The sequence below is a fragment of the Lepisma saccharinum genome, chromosome 28 (assembly GCF_977018435.1).
Source record: "Lepisma saccharinum chromosome 28, izLepSacc3.1, whole genome shotgun sequence".
Classification (NCBI taxonomy): domain Eukaryota; kingdom Metazoa; phylum Arthropoda; class Insecta; order Zygentoma; family Lepismatidae; genus Lepisma; species Lepisma saccharinum.
In genome coordinates this window covers 14,990,485-15,007,902 of record NC_139256.1, presented here as the reverse complement: position 1 = coordinate 15,007,902, position 17,418 = coordinate 14,990,485, and the positions used below count along the sequence as shown (strand labels likewise).

Genomic DNA, 17,418 nt, shown 5'->3' with positions numbered 1-17,418 from the left:
AATTACTTACGTATATATTGGTAAACTCAATGCGAAAATGTTATCTACATCGTGGTTCTTTTAACTAAATGTTTAGAGGTATAATAACAAACAATTATTTAGAGTTTTTGCCGTGCTTGTTGTTGTCCATGGAAACGGACGTTGCTAGGGAACTTAAAGAACGTTTATTTTCACCCCCAAAACTACTGTAAGGGAATTATGCTAGACTTTTAGTATTTCAAAACACGAGCGTAGGAATTTAGTACGGAGGAGAGGTAGGAATTTGATGGGAACGACGGAAAACAATTATTTTTCTATTACGTTTACAAATGTGAAAATGTCAAAAGATGTAAATATTGTTTTCTCAATTTAATGTCGCTCTTGAATTCGTTTATACAAGAAATCTAACTAACTATCTTGAAACAGTTATTGCTTACTCACTTTATTATTAAGAAAATATACAATTTTGAATATTTTGTAAATTTGTACCATATTAGAGCCCGTACACACACAGAGTTACGTTCAAAACTTTCCAAATAAACTAAACGTATATATTGGTAAACTCAATGCGAATATATTTACATCGTGGTTGTTTTAATTAAATGTTTAGAGGTATAATAACAAACAATTATTTAGAGCATTTGCCGTGCTTGTTCTTCACAATGGAAACGGACGTTGCTAGGAAACTTACAGAAAGTTTATTTTCACCCCAAGAACTACTGTAAGGGAATTATGCTAGACTTTTCGAATTTCAAAATACGAGAGTCAGAATTTATTACAGAGGCAAGGTAGGAATTCGAGGACAATGGCAGAAAGATTGCATTTCCAATTTAGTGTCGCTTTGAATTCGTTTATGCAAAACATCCAACTAATTATCTTGAAACTGTTATTACTTACTCAGTTTATTATTAGGAAAATAGACAATAATATTTTAAATATTTGTACCTTTTTTAGAGCCCATACAGACATAACGTTACTTTCTAAACTTTTTAAATTAGCGAACTTATACACTTGCTTGGCTTCATCCAATAAAACATGCAGACATTTTACCCTGTCTATAACATGATTACGCCCACAACGTGGCCGAAGATCACGCATGCGAGCGTACAAGACGTGGCCAATGGCCACGTCGAAAGTACGCGAGTCGTATATATACAGACAGAGAGAGAACGAGAGAGATAGAAAGAAGAAGAATATCAACATTAGATCGTAAAAGATTAGTATTGTTCTCAAATCTTCATCGAAAGGTTCGGTGAAATTCCCAATTTTTACCAGATACCTTTGTTTATCTATGTTGCTTAATAATTCCAAATGATCCATGATTCTGTATACAATCTTTTATAACAAAATAACCTTCAAGATAATATTTATCCCACTTGTTCATGTTGGGAATTTGGTCAAACCACAAGTTTTTCTATTTCCACTTGCGATAATCGAATTGTATGATCGATTTGTTTCTTTTTCTTTACCCAGGAATATCCCCTCCTTTTCTGAAGCCAGTCTTCAAGTTCAAATAGATGTGACAACAAATAAATTTTGCAACGTCGCGTTGAATACTATACGTGATTTTTCTCCAACTTCCGTTTCTGAACTTCCTTTCCATTGTGAACCAACATCCGTTGCTGTGCACGTCAAGCTTCAATGAAGCCAACATGAAGTATTCCCTCAAATTGACATTACAACTTGAAGGAAAGTTTCAGGTATATGTCGTTTGTATGTAATGAACGCGCACCAACCATTGTTTGTGCCTAAACGAAGCCTGCTAAAGAGAATATTATTATTGAATGAATTTGTTTTTAACCCTAGCTTACCCATGCCGTACGAGAAAATTACCTGGGGGGGGGGGGGCTCACAGGCTCACACTTTATTTAATCACTAAAATTCAAGAAACCATTTTGTTATTTAATCGCTTCTTGCTATCCTTATATAAGTTTAATTATTTATTAACTATAATAATTACATAAATTACCATCATTAATAAAAAATAATAACCAATTCTTGCATTACTGTCACTCATATTTTACCATTCGCTAAAACAAATTATGATAATATTTCGTTAATGCTTCTTTTTTATATAGAGAGGCAGTTGTTTATTAATTAAAATAATTACTAAAAAACATCATTACCAACCAATTGTACACTGTCACTGTCGTGAGCGTCTCGAATAACAAGCATTCAAAGATTGCGCCTGACACGATCATGAAGTGCGTTTTGCCTCCTATTTTCATTTCAGTTAACTTTTTTTTATAAAACTAATACAGAATATTGTCCTCCTCCGTGACCGTGCGGTCTAAGGCACCTTGCTTCAGACGGCGGTTGCGGGACGGCATGGGTTCGATCCCGGATTCAGTCTTCGGGAATTTTCGGCCTGTGTATAGGGCCTGTGGCAACCCACCATCGTGAGGAAAGTGGGGAGCTCCGAGTGAGTGAGCGTAATCCGGTCACGAAGTCCTACAACGGCTGGGTGTTGGTCGGGCCGACCACCCGTCCCCCTAGTCTGGCTGCAGATCTCCACGCACCCCTGGTGCCCCGCGTGGGAAGGAGGCCAGCAGTCGGTAGGTTAGCCTTGGCCCAATATTGGGCTGTAGCGCTATAGGTTTTTTTTAAATACAGAATATTGAGAACATCGTAAGGAAGAATGTAATATATTTTCAATTTTCTTCTAAAAGTTTTAACAGTTGAAATTTTTATTAAAAGGCAACGACACTACAACTACGTCATTTGGAGTTATTATAATTATTATTGGCTGAATATACACATGGATCTGATCATAGGCCAATTATTTAACCATGAAGCAAAGTGACCAACTCGAACCCGAAAATTCGGTTGCGATATCGGATGCCTCCCCGAATGCGCAGTTGTAGCGCCGTCGCCTTGTAATCACACATGCACACATGCAGTTAGCTCATTCATTAATTTATATTTAATAACAATGTTTTTCAATTTCATGTGAACGGCCGATCCGCACCACAAAATTTTTTGGCCACGCTCATGCTTTAATTCGATTATTCTAGTCAATAGTCGACGCCATCGATTAACATATATCAATTGTTCAGGAAGTACTAAAAGGGGAAGACAAATTAAGTGGATTGACAGTAATAAAAATGGCAGCCAAACGATCGAAAGTACACAATTGATATATATCTAACTTTCAGTACCTCAGATGTAACCAAGTTACAAGAATATAATTTGTTCCACGTATCAAAGACATAAAATACCAATTTCTTCCTACAATACGTTGTGGATTGACCGGTATAATTTTATATCTTGAGTTAACAACCGCTCCATTTGATATGTATTGATTGCAGGCACCATTGCATCACACAAATATAAGATTTTATGCATTTTATGAAAGAAGTATGAGATGTTAATAAAAATATATACTTGATAACTCGAACGACCTATCTGTCTGTCAGTGAGAGTACAAAAAATAACTAACAATCGGCACTATGTCTCTCTATTTATAGGCATGCGGAGATCCTCTGATTAGGGAATCAAAAGGCTTGATGAAAGTTCAATCGGGGAAAAAACCCTCAGTCCATCTCACTGTTTTAGATTTATTGTATTATTGTATTGATGGTTTATCAGTGGCGGGGTTTAGGGAGGGTGGGGGGGGGGCAAACTGCATTCACACTTTTTGCTACCTTTGCCTGCGCACTATGCTAAATCTTATGTATAAAGGGAAAGCAAACTGTCCTTGCCCCCCCCCCCCCCCAACAAATAAATTTATTGTGAATCGTTGTCTGTCTGAAGACGACCCTGTTAGAGGGTGGAAACGTTACGTTTTTAGCGAATATCTTTTATACAATAAGTATTGACTTGGTCAGCATTTTAATGCTATATTAATATGGAAAAAAGGCTTAACAGTGTTACCAAGTATTACAACCTATAATAATAGTAATGACACAAAACCCAAAAATTCACAGTCTAGTTTTGTATCTTTTTGAAAAATAATTATTAGAAATATTTATAAATTATTAAAAAATAATTAATAGAAATTCTGAATGTTTAAATATAAATGTAAAATGTGATGAAATACTACATATGTACATTTTAATTGCAAGTTATATATAATACATGTTGACCTGAAACAATGCATTAATATTTTCGTAATCGATAATGTACGAATTTAGTTGCGTAAATTATATTTTCCTGCTATGACATTTAGAGAGTTCTCAAGTAGTATTTCATTTCTGTAAAATATTTTGTGAAATCTAAAAATGTCCTCTTTTTTAAAGTTTGTCACCTGGTAACCTTTTATCAACACTATTATCGGGGTAATAAGCCTCGTTTACCCTCTTGCTTGCCCCTCCGTGAAAAAAAAATGTCTGCGAACGTTCATGATTAGGTAGGCAACTACGCACGCCAATGTCTCTATTCCTATCAAAGAAACAATTATGAATAATATTACAAGTCCTTGAATTGAATAATTAATTAAAACACTTTTTACGTTACTTATTGTAGTATTTAGGATTGTATATCCTTCTTAACTTTATATTAAACGCTTAATTTTAACTTTCTAGAATACTAATAGAAGTTACGTTGGAAATATGCACAAATACAAGAAAATCACTAATCTTGTGGAAATGACTATGACTGACTGACTATACTTACCCATGCATCGATCACGACCCAAACCTTGACCCTAAGTAGCGAAAGCGTCACACAACAGCTCAGCACAAAGTCCTCTCAAGTACTTACTGCTTACAAACTTGGAAGGAAGAATGAAATATCTTTGTTGACGAACGTGAAAATATAACTTACATATTGTGGAGCTTTTTATTGCAATCGGACATTTAGGAAGCTACGGAAACTGCAAAGACAATATTTTGAATAATAAAAAAATCCATATTAAATACTAATTGATTATAATACATATTTTCATTACAGATTGTTTAAATAAAATTATTATAACCAGTAACTCTGGGATATGCTAATGTTCTGTTTATTATCCCAATTAGAGAGAAAACACAGCTAGAACTTGCTTTATATAACAGCCTATTGTAGGCCTGCTTCTGTAGGAGAATTTAAAGTATTACATCATACTATGGTATTATTTTGAAATACTTGACTTTATAGAGGAATGGAATTTTGTTCTTTATTTTTACAGGACGTTCGTGCACTTTACACAATTAAGCCTAAAAAATTCCTGAGTCATACACCACCCAAGGCCGTTGCTTTCATTGGAGGAAATTCACTTTGCGGTGAAATATAATGCACTTTCCGTAGCAGCTTTTCTTGTTTGAGCTCCAGTCACGTGTCATAAAAACGCACAATTTTTTGTGGGTAGCAATAGAATAACTTCCTGGAACAAGTCTCAGACCCTCAGACTGTAGATGGGATTAGAAGGCAGCAGCGGTCTATGGATGGTTGAAGGTCGCAATCCTAGAACAGGCTTCTCAGAATAGTTGAGTTTATACTGGCGTGTTTGACAGTGGAGATAGAGACCGGAGTTCAAAGGTAAGTTCGTCAATTTTCACTCTTTTAACATGTTTAAGTTTTCCGAATGTATGTTCAGATTGTCGAATCCGAAATACTTACACCAAATTGTGTTTCAGATTTAGAAATTATCACAACACACTGGGAGGGGATCCCCTTTTGAGATATATTGCACAGTGGTTGGGATCCTAATTTCAACTGTAGGTGCAATTCCGACCGATCAGCTTATCATGAACATTAAATCAAACCTTCAAAAACAAGATTATCGAGCATCTTAAATATGGCGATATAAGACATGGCGGGTTCGAATCCCAGCCTGGGCATGAATGTTTTTGAATGTCTATTCATCAATTTCATCATATCATCACTCATCCCCATCTTCGCAAATTAGCCAAAAGTGGCACAAAAAGCGATGTAAAATAAAGCAAATCAATCAATCAATCAAACCTTTTATGAGGGCAATTGTCCCCTCGCTTCCTCAGGAAGCTTATGTTCGTGAGGTTTTCTGTACTGTCCGTCCAGAGTATCTTATAATATTAGGTTTTTGGAGATTCTAAACATTAACACAATTTAAGTTCAGGAAAAGGTACAATTTTAAGAATCATCTTAAATTTACTTTGGAGTATTTTAATTCGCTTCCTGTACGTACAAATGAATGCGGTTGAATTTGACAAAATTGTAAGCTTAATTTAAATTTTTCAACTTCCTTTCAGGAACCTGCTTGGCATAGATGGCGGTGAATGTGGACAATGCCAATAAACAAATTTGCCTAAGGTCCAGCCGACTTTTAGCCTTCTGACAGTTTCTGAAGGATCCTGCTTGAGGGTTTATGGAGAAAAATAGGGTAATTAGAGTACCGCAAATCTAATTGAGTTAATTTTTTTATTATTATTTATCGTCGCCTTTCTGCAACTTTTGGCCAATCGCGAGTATTAGGACGAGTGATGATGACACTGATGAAGGGACACTCACAAAGAGCAACCTTGACCAGGCCGATATTCGAACCCGGGACCCCTCACGTTGTGTTCATTTTATTTATGGAATTTATAAAGTTTTAAGCTGTATGAACTAGGGCGGTATTGGTAAGTATCGGTTTAATTTTCTTCGTCGATGCCATCAGATACCAATGATCTTGAGCTGCCAAGAGAAACAACTCATTTGTCAAATTTTTACTTTTCAAGCTTCGTTAACCCTTCCTTGTGACTTGGGGTTCCAGCACAGAAAGTTTCATGTAGATTTTCGAGAAATGTTGTACCCTTCTGGAAGCAGATCAAAAGCAGGACTAAAGTGCTGCATCCAAGGCATGTAGCTGTTTGGTGATCATCACTATGTGGAAACAATTTGCTGCCAATTCTTGCTCGCAAACTCGTGGGGTAAGAACGTGGACGTTTTTAAAACCAGAATTATTATCATGTTAGACTGATTCCGGAGTTCTTGGGAAAGGGATGAATGGGGGAGGGAGGGTTGTGGATTCCTACCCTACTGAGTCAATGTTTGTAGGTGTGTGCTTATCTATACTGACACTGCAGCGACTTGTTTTTATTTCAAATGGCAGACTTGGAACTGTAGGTCCAGTTCCGATTAGCCTTACTGAGCAAAAATCAAACAGTCTTAGGAACAAATAGCCAGACTTCTATAACGAGGTATAAATTAACATTTCGTACTCAAGAAGGGGATTGTCCCGGTTTTGCACCCAGGGCCGGGTGACTGCCCAGGGCGCCAAACCCAGTCGTCCATCTTGAGTAGCGCAAAAAATTATTTCTGATTTCATAAGCTTGGCTAACCAATACACCTAAGAAACGGGCAAAAAATTCTTGAATTAGTGTAATTTTGTTCTTTTATTCTGATTGATTGATTGTTCTGATTTATTTTACTTCGGATTTCTGCTACTTTTGGCTAATCGCAAAGATGAGCAAGATTAAATTGAAGTTACTGAAAATAGATAGATAGAATTGTTGTTTCAAGTTCACTTTATGCACAGAAAAGCTAATCGGGACTGGGCCTGCAGTTTAAAGTAGGATCCGAACCGTTGTGCCATGTACCTCCACCGGGAATCGAACCCAGAACTCCTTTATTACAAGGGAACAATGTCGATATTGATGAAGACACACTCGCAAAGAACAACCACGCCAAGAGCGGGATTCGAACCCGGAACCTCTGCCATCGTAACACTCTCTTCTCTGCCACGGATGTCGGCTTCTTTTATGCCTTTCCTTTCCTTTGAATCAAAGTACAATTGAACATTTTCTCTTTAACCACCATAGTTTCAATGAAACTGAACTCCGAACTCTTGGTAATATGAAATTGAGATCATGTTTTGCTCGTTTATATCTTACTTGTTTCCATCGTGCCATTCTACTATTGCTCTTGTCCAGCCTACGGCGTATGCTCTACATGCTGGCAAGGGGAGCGGGGAAGCGCAAGCGACCAATCCAGCACGATGAGAATCGCAGCAGGATGTAAAACGAGGTGCGCGTAGTACAGTGGGACCCATGAGTATTACCGTGTAAATTGTCCATGACTGTTTTCAATATTTTTTTCTCTTATATCCTATGTGTTTTTAAGCGATGGATTTTTATGTATGCTGGTGCAGAAGTTGTCAACAGATTATTTTGAGTTTTCATTTAATTCTTGAAGCTCTTATTGGGTCAAATAAAGTTCACGAACATGGTGATGGACCATTTGAACGGTAACATTCATGGATCGCACTGTACAGCCAACGGAAAATTAAATAGGAGGAAAAAGATTTTCCCGACTGAAAGTAAGTTGGCAATGCTGCAAACACAAGAGGCATTCTTGATAAGACGCTTGAGGAGCATCGAGCAAACTTTCCTGAAAAGCACAACTCCAGTATCGAAGGTCATGCTACACGTGGATTGGCAACTTTCGGGAGCATGCTGTCTGCCTACACAGTTCTCCCAAAATGCCTGTTTAAAGATGAATCTTCTGCTAGCTTTTTATTTTTCAAATGTAATTCTGATATTGTAGTCATTTTACAATTATTTTTATTTGTGCTTAATTTGCTTTGCTTTTATGTCACTTTTATAATTAATCGCACCTATGAAGATTGATGATAATCAGATTAAATTGATGAAGGTACACTTCAAAAAGAAATTGCAAGACCAGGACTCGAACCCGGAATCGAAAGCGGATAGGTTGGGGAAGACCGTCAATGACTCCCGGCCATGGACAAGCTTATAATATTTTGTAATTCTGAGGAGTGCTTTGTAAAGGGTTTGACAATTCGTCCGGGAGACCGAAGTCCCCAGTTCGAGGTCCCAGAGGTGCCAAACAACTCTACCGCTGGTCCGTAGGTTCAGGGTTCCGCGGCCGCCCGATTGGACCATGGTTCTAAGACTAGTAGGTTGGCTCATCCGGCGGACGACTTTCGTTCCTTCCAGCGCATTACGTCATCTGGTGAGCACATGTCGCCGCCAGCGGGTAGAAAACACATAGCAGGGGTTCTTTTTCATTGAATGAAGTTTTCCGGGGAAGGTTTAAAACCTTATTTACTGCTTAAAAGGACTGGTATTTTTTTGTGCACAAAGTCAGTAAAAGTAGGAATGAATAGAGCGTAGGGGAGGAGCATACGGAAGAAAACCTGTAGCTAATTTAGTCGCTTTTCCTCTGTACCTCAAGTTAACACATGTTGCATTGATCCTTGCAAGTGTTTGGACATTGTGTTAATATTTTCGCATTTTCACCATGGCTGTTGCTTTTTCTTCTATATTTCGCAAAGGCAAGTAACAGAAATGCTTTACCCGGTATTCGAACTTTTGTAACTCACTACACACTACTTGCGTTTACTAAATGATATATTGTCTCATGATACGTAAATTTAAAATGAAGCCTACATATTTAAATTCCTAAAATGTGTTAAACACATTCTAAGATCCTTCAGTGCCATTACAATAATTTCAGTTAGTTTAATATACCCATATCAGTGTTTGTGAAAAGTAGTAAGAAATAGGTTAAATATAGTACATAGGGAGGTAGTCACGGTAGTCATCCAAGATACAGTTCGTCGGGTAGAAATAGTATCAAAGAAACAACAAAAATCTAGATTGAATATTTTTTTTTTAATGGAAGAATGAAGAATATAAATATAAAATTTTATATAGTTTTTTTTTTGTAAATGATATTTCCAAAACGCCAAATGTTATAGTTACATTATTTATAATGTAAGTTTGTACTACAATTTTTTTTTAGTTCAACACACATTTTATAAAGTACACAAACAACATTACAGTACCACACGTACAAGCACAAGGGCTTACGTAATCCTTCTTAACATAGAATCAAACCCTTAAGAACAGTGGCGCAGGAACTGGGTTGGGGGGTTTACAGGAGTACATTGTACCCCCCTAAATTTTTGAAGGGGGTACTGTACCTCCTAAATAGATTCTAGTTGTGCCCCTTGTACCCCCCTCAGATACAAGATGCTACTGTTAAAAGAACCTAGTATTTTCTAATTGCTCAATATAAAAAGTGTAAATTGTAAGCATTATTTTCCTTACCGCAGGAATTCAAACCGTTGTAAACTTATTCTACATGTACTACATTGTTCTTGCTACTACAGTTAGTTCATTCATCTGTGTGTTTGGAAATCTTTTTAAGGATATGAAAATTATTTAAAATGTGTCTGGAACGATGGAATGAGCTAAAGTTTACTTTCAGGAAAATCACGCTGGAGACGAATTCGTTTATTATAAGGGGGGGTAAATGTTTTGTAAATAAGTGATCGCGTCGATTCGAAGATATAAATCTGCATCAGAAGAGTATATGACTGACCTTCTTTCATTTTGAATTCTTCAAATGGAATTTTCCGAAACGAAATACTTCCACAATTCCTACCTCGTCTTGTTTTCGAGACGCGACACGACAGATCAATTGTGGGGGTACAATATACCTCACCGATTATTTTTATAACTTCGTCAAAGGGTGTTCGGAAAACTGTACTTAAACCTATATATTAAGAGATTTTTGTCTCATCTCGATACCATTCCTAGTTGAAATGGATCAGCGATATTTCCTAGACATTAAAACAGAGTGCGATTTGTGATTTTATCAGAAGGAGACATTACCTATGAATTAGATATGCTTAGAATTGAACATAAATTGCTTAAAATCTAATTTTGATATTGAATGCAACACAAACACAACACCATTTCAAGTTAAATTCTAAAGTCAAACTGTAAAAAAATTACATTATTCAGTTGAATGCACGAAATTAATGAGACACTGCAGGTTCGATGATTTGGCATGTCAAGGACACTGTAATGCTTGCTACTTGATCCATTTTGTTGCAATTTTTTCTGCATTAAAACAATACACTGGGAGTCTACAAGTATTGAAAGAAAAAGCAGGTTTAAACTTCTAAATGATTTCTCTAATCAGTTACGGTAAAGTTCATGGCACTGACCCCGCTTTCACACTCAGCTGTCGATATTGGTACAATTTGGATTGGATTCACAAGGTCTTTGAGTGTGGTGGGAATGTCTATTGAATTTTCTTTGTAGATGCGAAAATCTTCGACTGGTGACGCGTGCATGCTTTCGCTTACATTAAAGTTCACTTTTTGATATAAAGGAGGAATTAACATGTCACCATAAAACACAGATATGTATCTGCATTTAATACGACTACACCCGAAAATAAACCTAGCTTTTTAAACCGGCTCTTCATATTGTCCACTAACCATTGAAAAAATTATTTCGAGCGTATGGTTTTCCTCTAACTTTGCTTGCTCTGAGATATGAAGGATTTCGGTTTAGCATATGCGATGATAGTACTTTCAGCGTTTGAAGAACAATATAAAGTGTTGTTAACATACGTCAAAGTTTTCGTATTTGATAGAAAAGTACTTGTAAAACACCTTCTAGAAGTCTGAGAAAATACCAAATACATGGCTTCTAAAGGGCACTGCATACGGTACATATCTGTCAAAAATTTGTTTAATGATATTTTATATATAGCTATGGGGTTCTAAAAGTACGATATATTTAAAAATATGATTTTCATATTCAGTGGGTGGGAAATGATTATTCCTGATTTGGGATGGATCATCCCCTTTATATAGCAACATGCATTAAAATGAATACATGTAACTTTGCTCGCAATTTTCATATTACAAACTTCTTATTTTCCATCCCATTAAATTCAAAATGAGCTCAGAATAAGCTCCAGAACTTTATATGTTTTGGAATTGTTATCTAGTCTTGAAACCTGTTTTGAAATAGTCATAAATTGTAAAATTTAAATAATAATAAATAAATAAATAAACATTATTTAGGCAAATTTTGCATTAAAAAAACTATATTCGCGTCTAAAATGGAATTCCCCATGCTCCACATTTTACCTAGGTATACATATATGTGTGAAGTACACACGCTTCTACGAAGCCAAATCCACTGTTTTCGTACATTTTGATCTCTCGGAAATCTAAAATACCTAACAGCTCCTTCTTTAGTCTTACGGTTGTAGTTATTTCATCAGAACACAGCACAAGCCATTTTGAAGAATACTCTCAGTAAAAAAAGAAACTTCTATTTGTTAGCGAGAGACAAAGATTCACTGCCAAATGTAGCGGGCGAAATCTCGAGTTGCTCACCAGTTGACGTCACAGCGGTCCCGGGGAACCCCCGGCGATGCGCATGAGCCTACCATGTCTCTTAGTATCATGGATTGGACGGTCGTCGGTCCTTGGTTCGCGTCTCCGGTTAAGGAAACAAGATTCCTACCACCAGCTAACGGTTTAATTCCAGGTTCGTGTCACCGGGTCGGTTATTTACACCTCCGGCGGTAAGCCACGTCGTGCATAAAGTGGTGCTGTTTTTCATTTATAGCAATAATAATAATTATAATTGTTGCAATAATAGAAAACTATAACCCTTCTGGTCAATGGAGACAAGCTATACAGCTTCAAACTCAGGACTACAACCAAAAGAAATATCGACCATACGAGGATATACATCTATACCTATATATAAATGAATCAAGAACACCTGTAGGATAACGAATATATACGTGTATTCGGCAAAAATAAACACAACAATGATAATATAACCCTTTACATATCCCCTCGCTCTCATTCAATCATGCACTCACACACACACGCTGCAGGGGTGAACACAATATACCGTTACATGATAAAATATCTAACCGGCTCTTTGGTTTATCTCCCGTGTACCTTCGAACATGTGAGATTTCTATTAGCCCCTTAGGCTTGCTTTCAATGTAAATAAGCGCGGCCAGCACTCTGTAATGTATGAGACGCGATTAGCTAGGCGTCATAGTTACCAAAAGTAAATAATAATTGACATTACACTTGTTGAGGCACTACTATGCAAAAAGAATAAGCATACACTAAATGAATGACAAGAGGAAATTAACTTGATTACAAGTACACGAGTGCTGATAATACAAACGACTGTAATATAAACTAGGATATATTAAAAATGATTAAGTCGGCTATACTAATTAGTACCTAGCTTTTCTGAGAACACGGTAAAAAGTTAAAACAAACCTATAATTAATCATATAAATACTCGGCGCGAGGATAGGAAAAACAATAACAAATCGTAGGTCTTTTACATTTATAGAATTTCGAAGGGTGAGCGAAATGGGTTCTTAATGTCGAAGATTTATAGTACTTTTGATTTGATTGGCCAAAATAATTAGTAATTGCAGGCAACATTGTTCGATTTCATCTCGCTTTGTCTTATGACGAACCAGTGGCGACGTAGGTGGACAAATGTTCACTCTCACACATAAAGAGATAACTGGAGGATACTATACCGAGTCATTGGCGGCGTGGTCCTCGCTGATGTCAACGGTCCTTGTTGCGGCGTCCCGACGACACTCGTGGCTATGCCAGTCTGTCCTCCTGGCGGGCGAAAACTGTCTCTTCGACTTAGACGTAACATTAATTTTTCTTCCCTTTTTCCATCGCGGCGACGAAGATGGGCGGAAAAAGCACCTCGGTTCCATCTGTCTGCTCGGGGCGTTGCATCCTATCGTGGCTTCAATGGCCGTTCGGCGATACGCAGGGCGTCGGGTCGTCTAAGGGCTGACGTCGTTTCATCTCTCTCTTTCTCTCTATCTCTTCTCCTTTTCTCGGCGTAACATCCGTCTCGTGGTACTGTCGTCTCTCACCTGGGCTGGCAATGCGAGTTGTCGCTGCGGCGTGGCTTTCATCTCAGACGCCGTTATGCAAACATCGTGGTGCGGTTCTCTTCACTTAAGGCGTCGTATAGTTAAGCAAGGGTCGTGGCTTCTTCTCTTGGCTTCATGGCAGCAGTAATCAGAAACCCGAAGGTTCCCTCCCTCTCGTAGTTCTCAGCCGCCCATTTTAATTCACTGTCCCTCCTTACAAAAAAGGGAAAAACACAACTGGAGCACGTGAAACACTGTAATTAACACGGCCTCAATTCCTGGCACTGTCACTGTGATCACCACTCACGACAATTAACACGACGCGGTCGAAAGGTTAAAACAAAGCAAAGTTCCGTATCTCGCGCAAAGTGACGCGGAGATGGTGTTCGGTCTGGTTATGGCGCTAAACTGTGTCGGTCCTCTGGAGTCCAGGGGTATTTAAGGAAATCTTGAAACTTCAAAAATCAACCGCCTCGAAGTTCGTTAGCTTAGAAAAATGCTGGACGGTGGTCCTTCTTCCAGCCTCGTTGTGCAATTGGGGGGTTTGGGGGTGAAGAGAAAAAAACAAAGCAGTCCTCACACGTGTTGCGAAAGAACTCCCCCTCGGTCGGCAACTTGGACGTTCTTCCTATTGCTGGACAAGTAAAAGTCACCCTTAGTGTCAAAAATTCCACAACTCTGTATTGTTTCCTACCCTCGCCCTCTAGAATCGAAAATCCAAGAAAAGCCAAAAAGCACAACTGGCTACAGAAAGTTAAGAGTATTTACGAAATTCTAAAATACACTCACATAAACTACAAAAAAGACTGGTGACAAAAGTAATTGTCACAACTTTTTGTTCTGTTCATGCCTAATACGTGTTTTCGGACAAATAATTTATAAGTGACATTAATCCACATTTCGTTCGGTGGGGAGACAAGCCACGTATTGTTTGAGAGGAGGGACATCTCGTTCATATACCAGATACAATCATAACCTACACTTGAATTGAATGATTGAATTGCTTTATTTTACTTCGCTTCTTGTGCCACTTTTGGCTAATTTGCTAAGATAAGGATGAATGAGTGATGATATGATGAAATGGATGAATGGACACTCACAAACATTCATGCCCAGGTACATATTATTACATAAGATGAATTATATTAAATTAAATTATAATTTGAAATGATATCACGAAAATTTCTCTGACCCTTGGCGTCGTAGCGCGATTTGCTAACCACTCTGCCACTGTGGCCGGCACGTGCTAAACAGTACTTTTAGACAGGGCTGGATTAAGGTGGGTGCTATTGATGCTGCAGCATTAGGCCCATTCCTGAAATATGCCCAGATGAAAACAGACTTGAATTTTCCGAAAGCTGAACAGTTTTCTTTTGCTATAATAACCTGAAAACAAATCTTAGAATAAAATTTGGAGCCCCAATTTCGGACGCCTAGACACAGCGTTACGTATTATACAGTTACTATTATTCTTTGCGCTGTGACGTAACTATAACATTAGTTGTGTTTATTGCTCATCGAAGATTTCAAGCATCAGGCCCAATTTCTTCTTAACCTTTTGGAACCCAAGGCTATTTTCACATGTAACCCCCTTGGTACCCAAGCCGATTTTGAGCAAAATGCAGAGTTTCAATTAAATGAGTGTAGATCGGAGACTAATTGCCCCAAAGAGATGAATGATATACCGTTGTACGCAGAATGAATCACAGATTCAAAAGATCTATAATTTATGCACATTCGGCGTATATATGTAGGGGAAAGGGGGGAAATCCCCTGAAAATACTTTTTTTTTAAAAAATGGGGTTCCCCCCTCCCAACTCGCCACCCGAAAAAAAGGATATGAAAAGTTCAAAATGCACAAAGAAATTATCGCTGACATGTAAGGAACACAAAAATATTTGCATTATTATCATATGACCAATGTAACTTGAGTTGTACCCCAAAAGGAATGGTCGGCACGCCACTGATTCAAGCTTCAAAATGCAGCGGTACATTCAAGCTTCAAAATGCAGCGGTACCTTGAAATGACTTTAGCTCAGAGACTATTTGCCCTGGAGATATGAACGATATACGCAGAATGAATCACAGATTCAGATGATATATAATTTATGCACATTCGGCGTACATATGGAGGGGAAAGGGGGGAAATCCCCTCAAAAATACTTTTCTTAAAAAAATGGTGTTTCCCCCCGCCCCCCGAAGAAAATGTCAAAATTTAAAATTTATGCAAATTTGGCGTATATATGGAGGGGGAAGGGAGAAAACCCCCAAAAATTATTTTAAAAAATTGTCACTTCAACCAAAAAATGTCCTCGCACTTGGGCACAAAACGATACCTACGCACAACATTCACGGACGAAAAGCTAGAACGTAGTGAAAAATGAGCGCCAATTCTTGCAGCTGCTTGAAATTCTATTTTTAGACAATGCTGGGTAACCCCTGTTGCCACTTGTGCTAAAAAAAACAAAGGTTTCCTTCAGCGCGCTTCGAAATTCCATTCTCACAACGCAGATTCAACAACCAGTCTTCCTCCTCCCCCTACTTTCTCCCTCACGGAAAACTTTCATTTTCACATCGGATACTGATAAACAAGCTTCCTTCGAATGCATTAACAGGAGGGAGTGAAAAAACATTGCTTTAGAACAACAAAGCATTTCTTCCTTTGTGGGCAAAAATTTGACCTTGAAAAGAGACGCAAAAGAGAAGTCCCTTTTCCCGCATTTTCACCTCCATTTTCATGAAGACAAAAAAAATGCAAAAAAACATTTCTGTTAAATACATGTGTTAGGAACAATATAAAAAAATCGAAATTCTAGCCAAAAATAGAAAAATAATAACGTAAAACTACGACCTTGACACAGGGTATCTCGATCGAGATACTTGGGACCCAAAAGGAAGATTTCAAGCATCAGGCCCAATTTCGTCTTAATCCGGCCCTGTTTTCGGAGATCATTTGGACATGACAAATTTGATATACAAGTTGCATTGTCTCTACATACATTCATTATGTCCAAATTTTGTCCTAACAGATAATATTGCAATAACGTAAAATGTTTTAATTAACTCGAATTCACAATGACTAATATATTCTTGACCTACATTTTTAAATGCAAAATCTGGGTGACGAAAGTTTGCCTCAACACGAAATGAAAATGCAATTTTCATTAAATACTCTAAAATGCTGACCAAAGCAACTTTATTATATATTATGAATAACACTACACACGTAATCCTCGAACAGGGTTTTCTTCGGAATAAGATTCACAAGGCTTAATGGGATAATCATTCACTACAAAACAATAGCTATAAACATGAGATAAACCTGAAATAAGGGGTTAGTATTCACCATAAGAGAAGTACAGCAGGTAAAACGAAATACATATGTAAGGAAGAGGTGTGTAAGTTTCTATGTGAAAAATTGACTGATTTAGACGATTTTACGTCAGGGGTCCTAGGTTCGAATACCGGCCTGGTCATTGGCGTTATTTTGGAATGTTCTATTTAGCATATGTTCATGCTCCAAAGTGGCAGAAAGGCGACGCTAATTAACAAAAATGAAAATATATGTGAAAATTAAAATGTGAATTAAGAGCTGATAGGTAAGATATTTTTCAAGAGCGATGTTCGATAAAAGTTCTGTTAAGATGTCAAACCTGTAGCAACCATATAGCAAAGTTGTGTGAAGGATTGACAATAAGCTTCTATCATTTAATCTAAGCTCACACAAAGATAGCGACTGAGCGAGCCAGAGCAATGCAAAGCAAAGAAAACCCTTCATCGCAGAGAAACAATGCTGCAAATTTCTTCAAATGTCAGTTTGAAATCTCAAATAATAATTATTATGTG

General features: G+C 37.6%; 1 protein-coding gene across 1 annotated transcript in view; it reads left to right on the top strand.

Annotated features, from left to right (window-relative positions):
* Positions 1-4,959: 4,959 nt before the first annotated feature.
* LOC145980618 (TNF receptor-associated factor 4-like) overlaps positions 4,960-17,418 on the top strand; it is a 101,650-nt gene continuing 89,191 nt past the window's right edge. The window contains exons 1-2 of the mRNA XM_083113654.1: positions 4,960-5,439; positions 6,132-6,262. The gene's annotated coding sequence lies outside the window, so the exon portion shown is untranslated. The remainder of the gene's footprint in view (positions 5,440-6,131; positions 6,263-17,418) is intronic.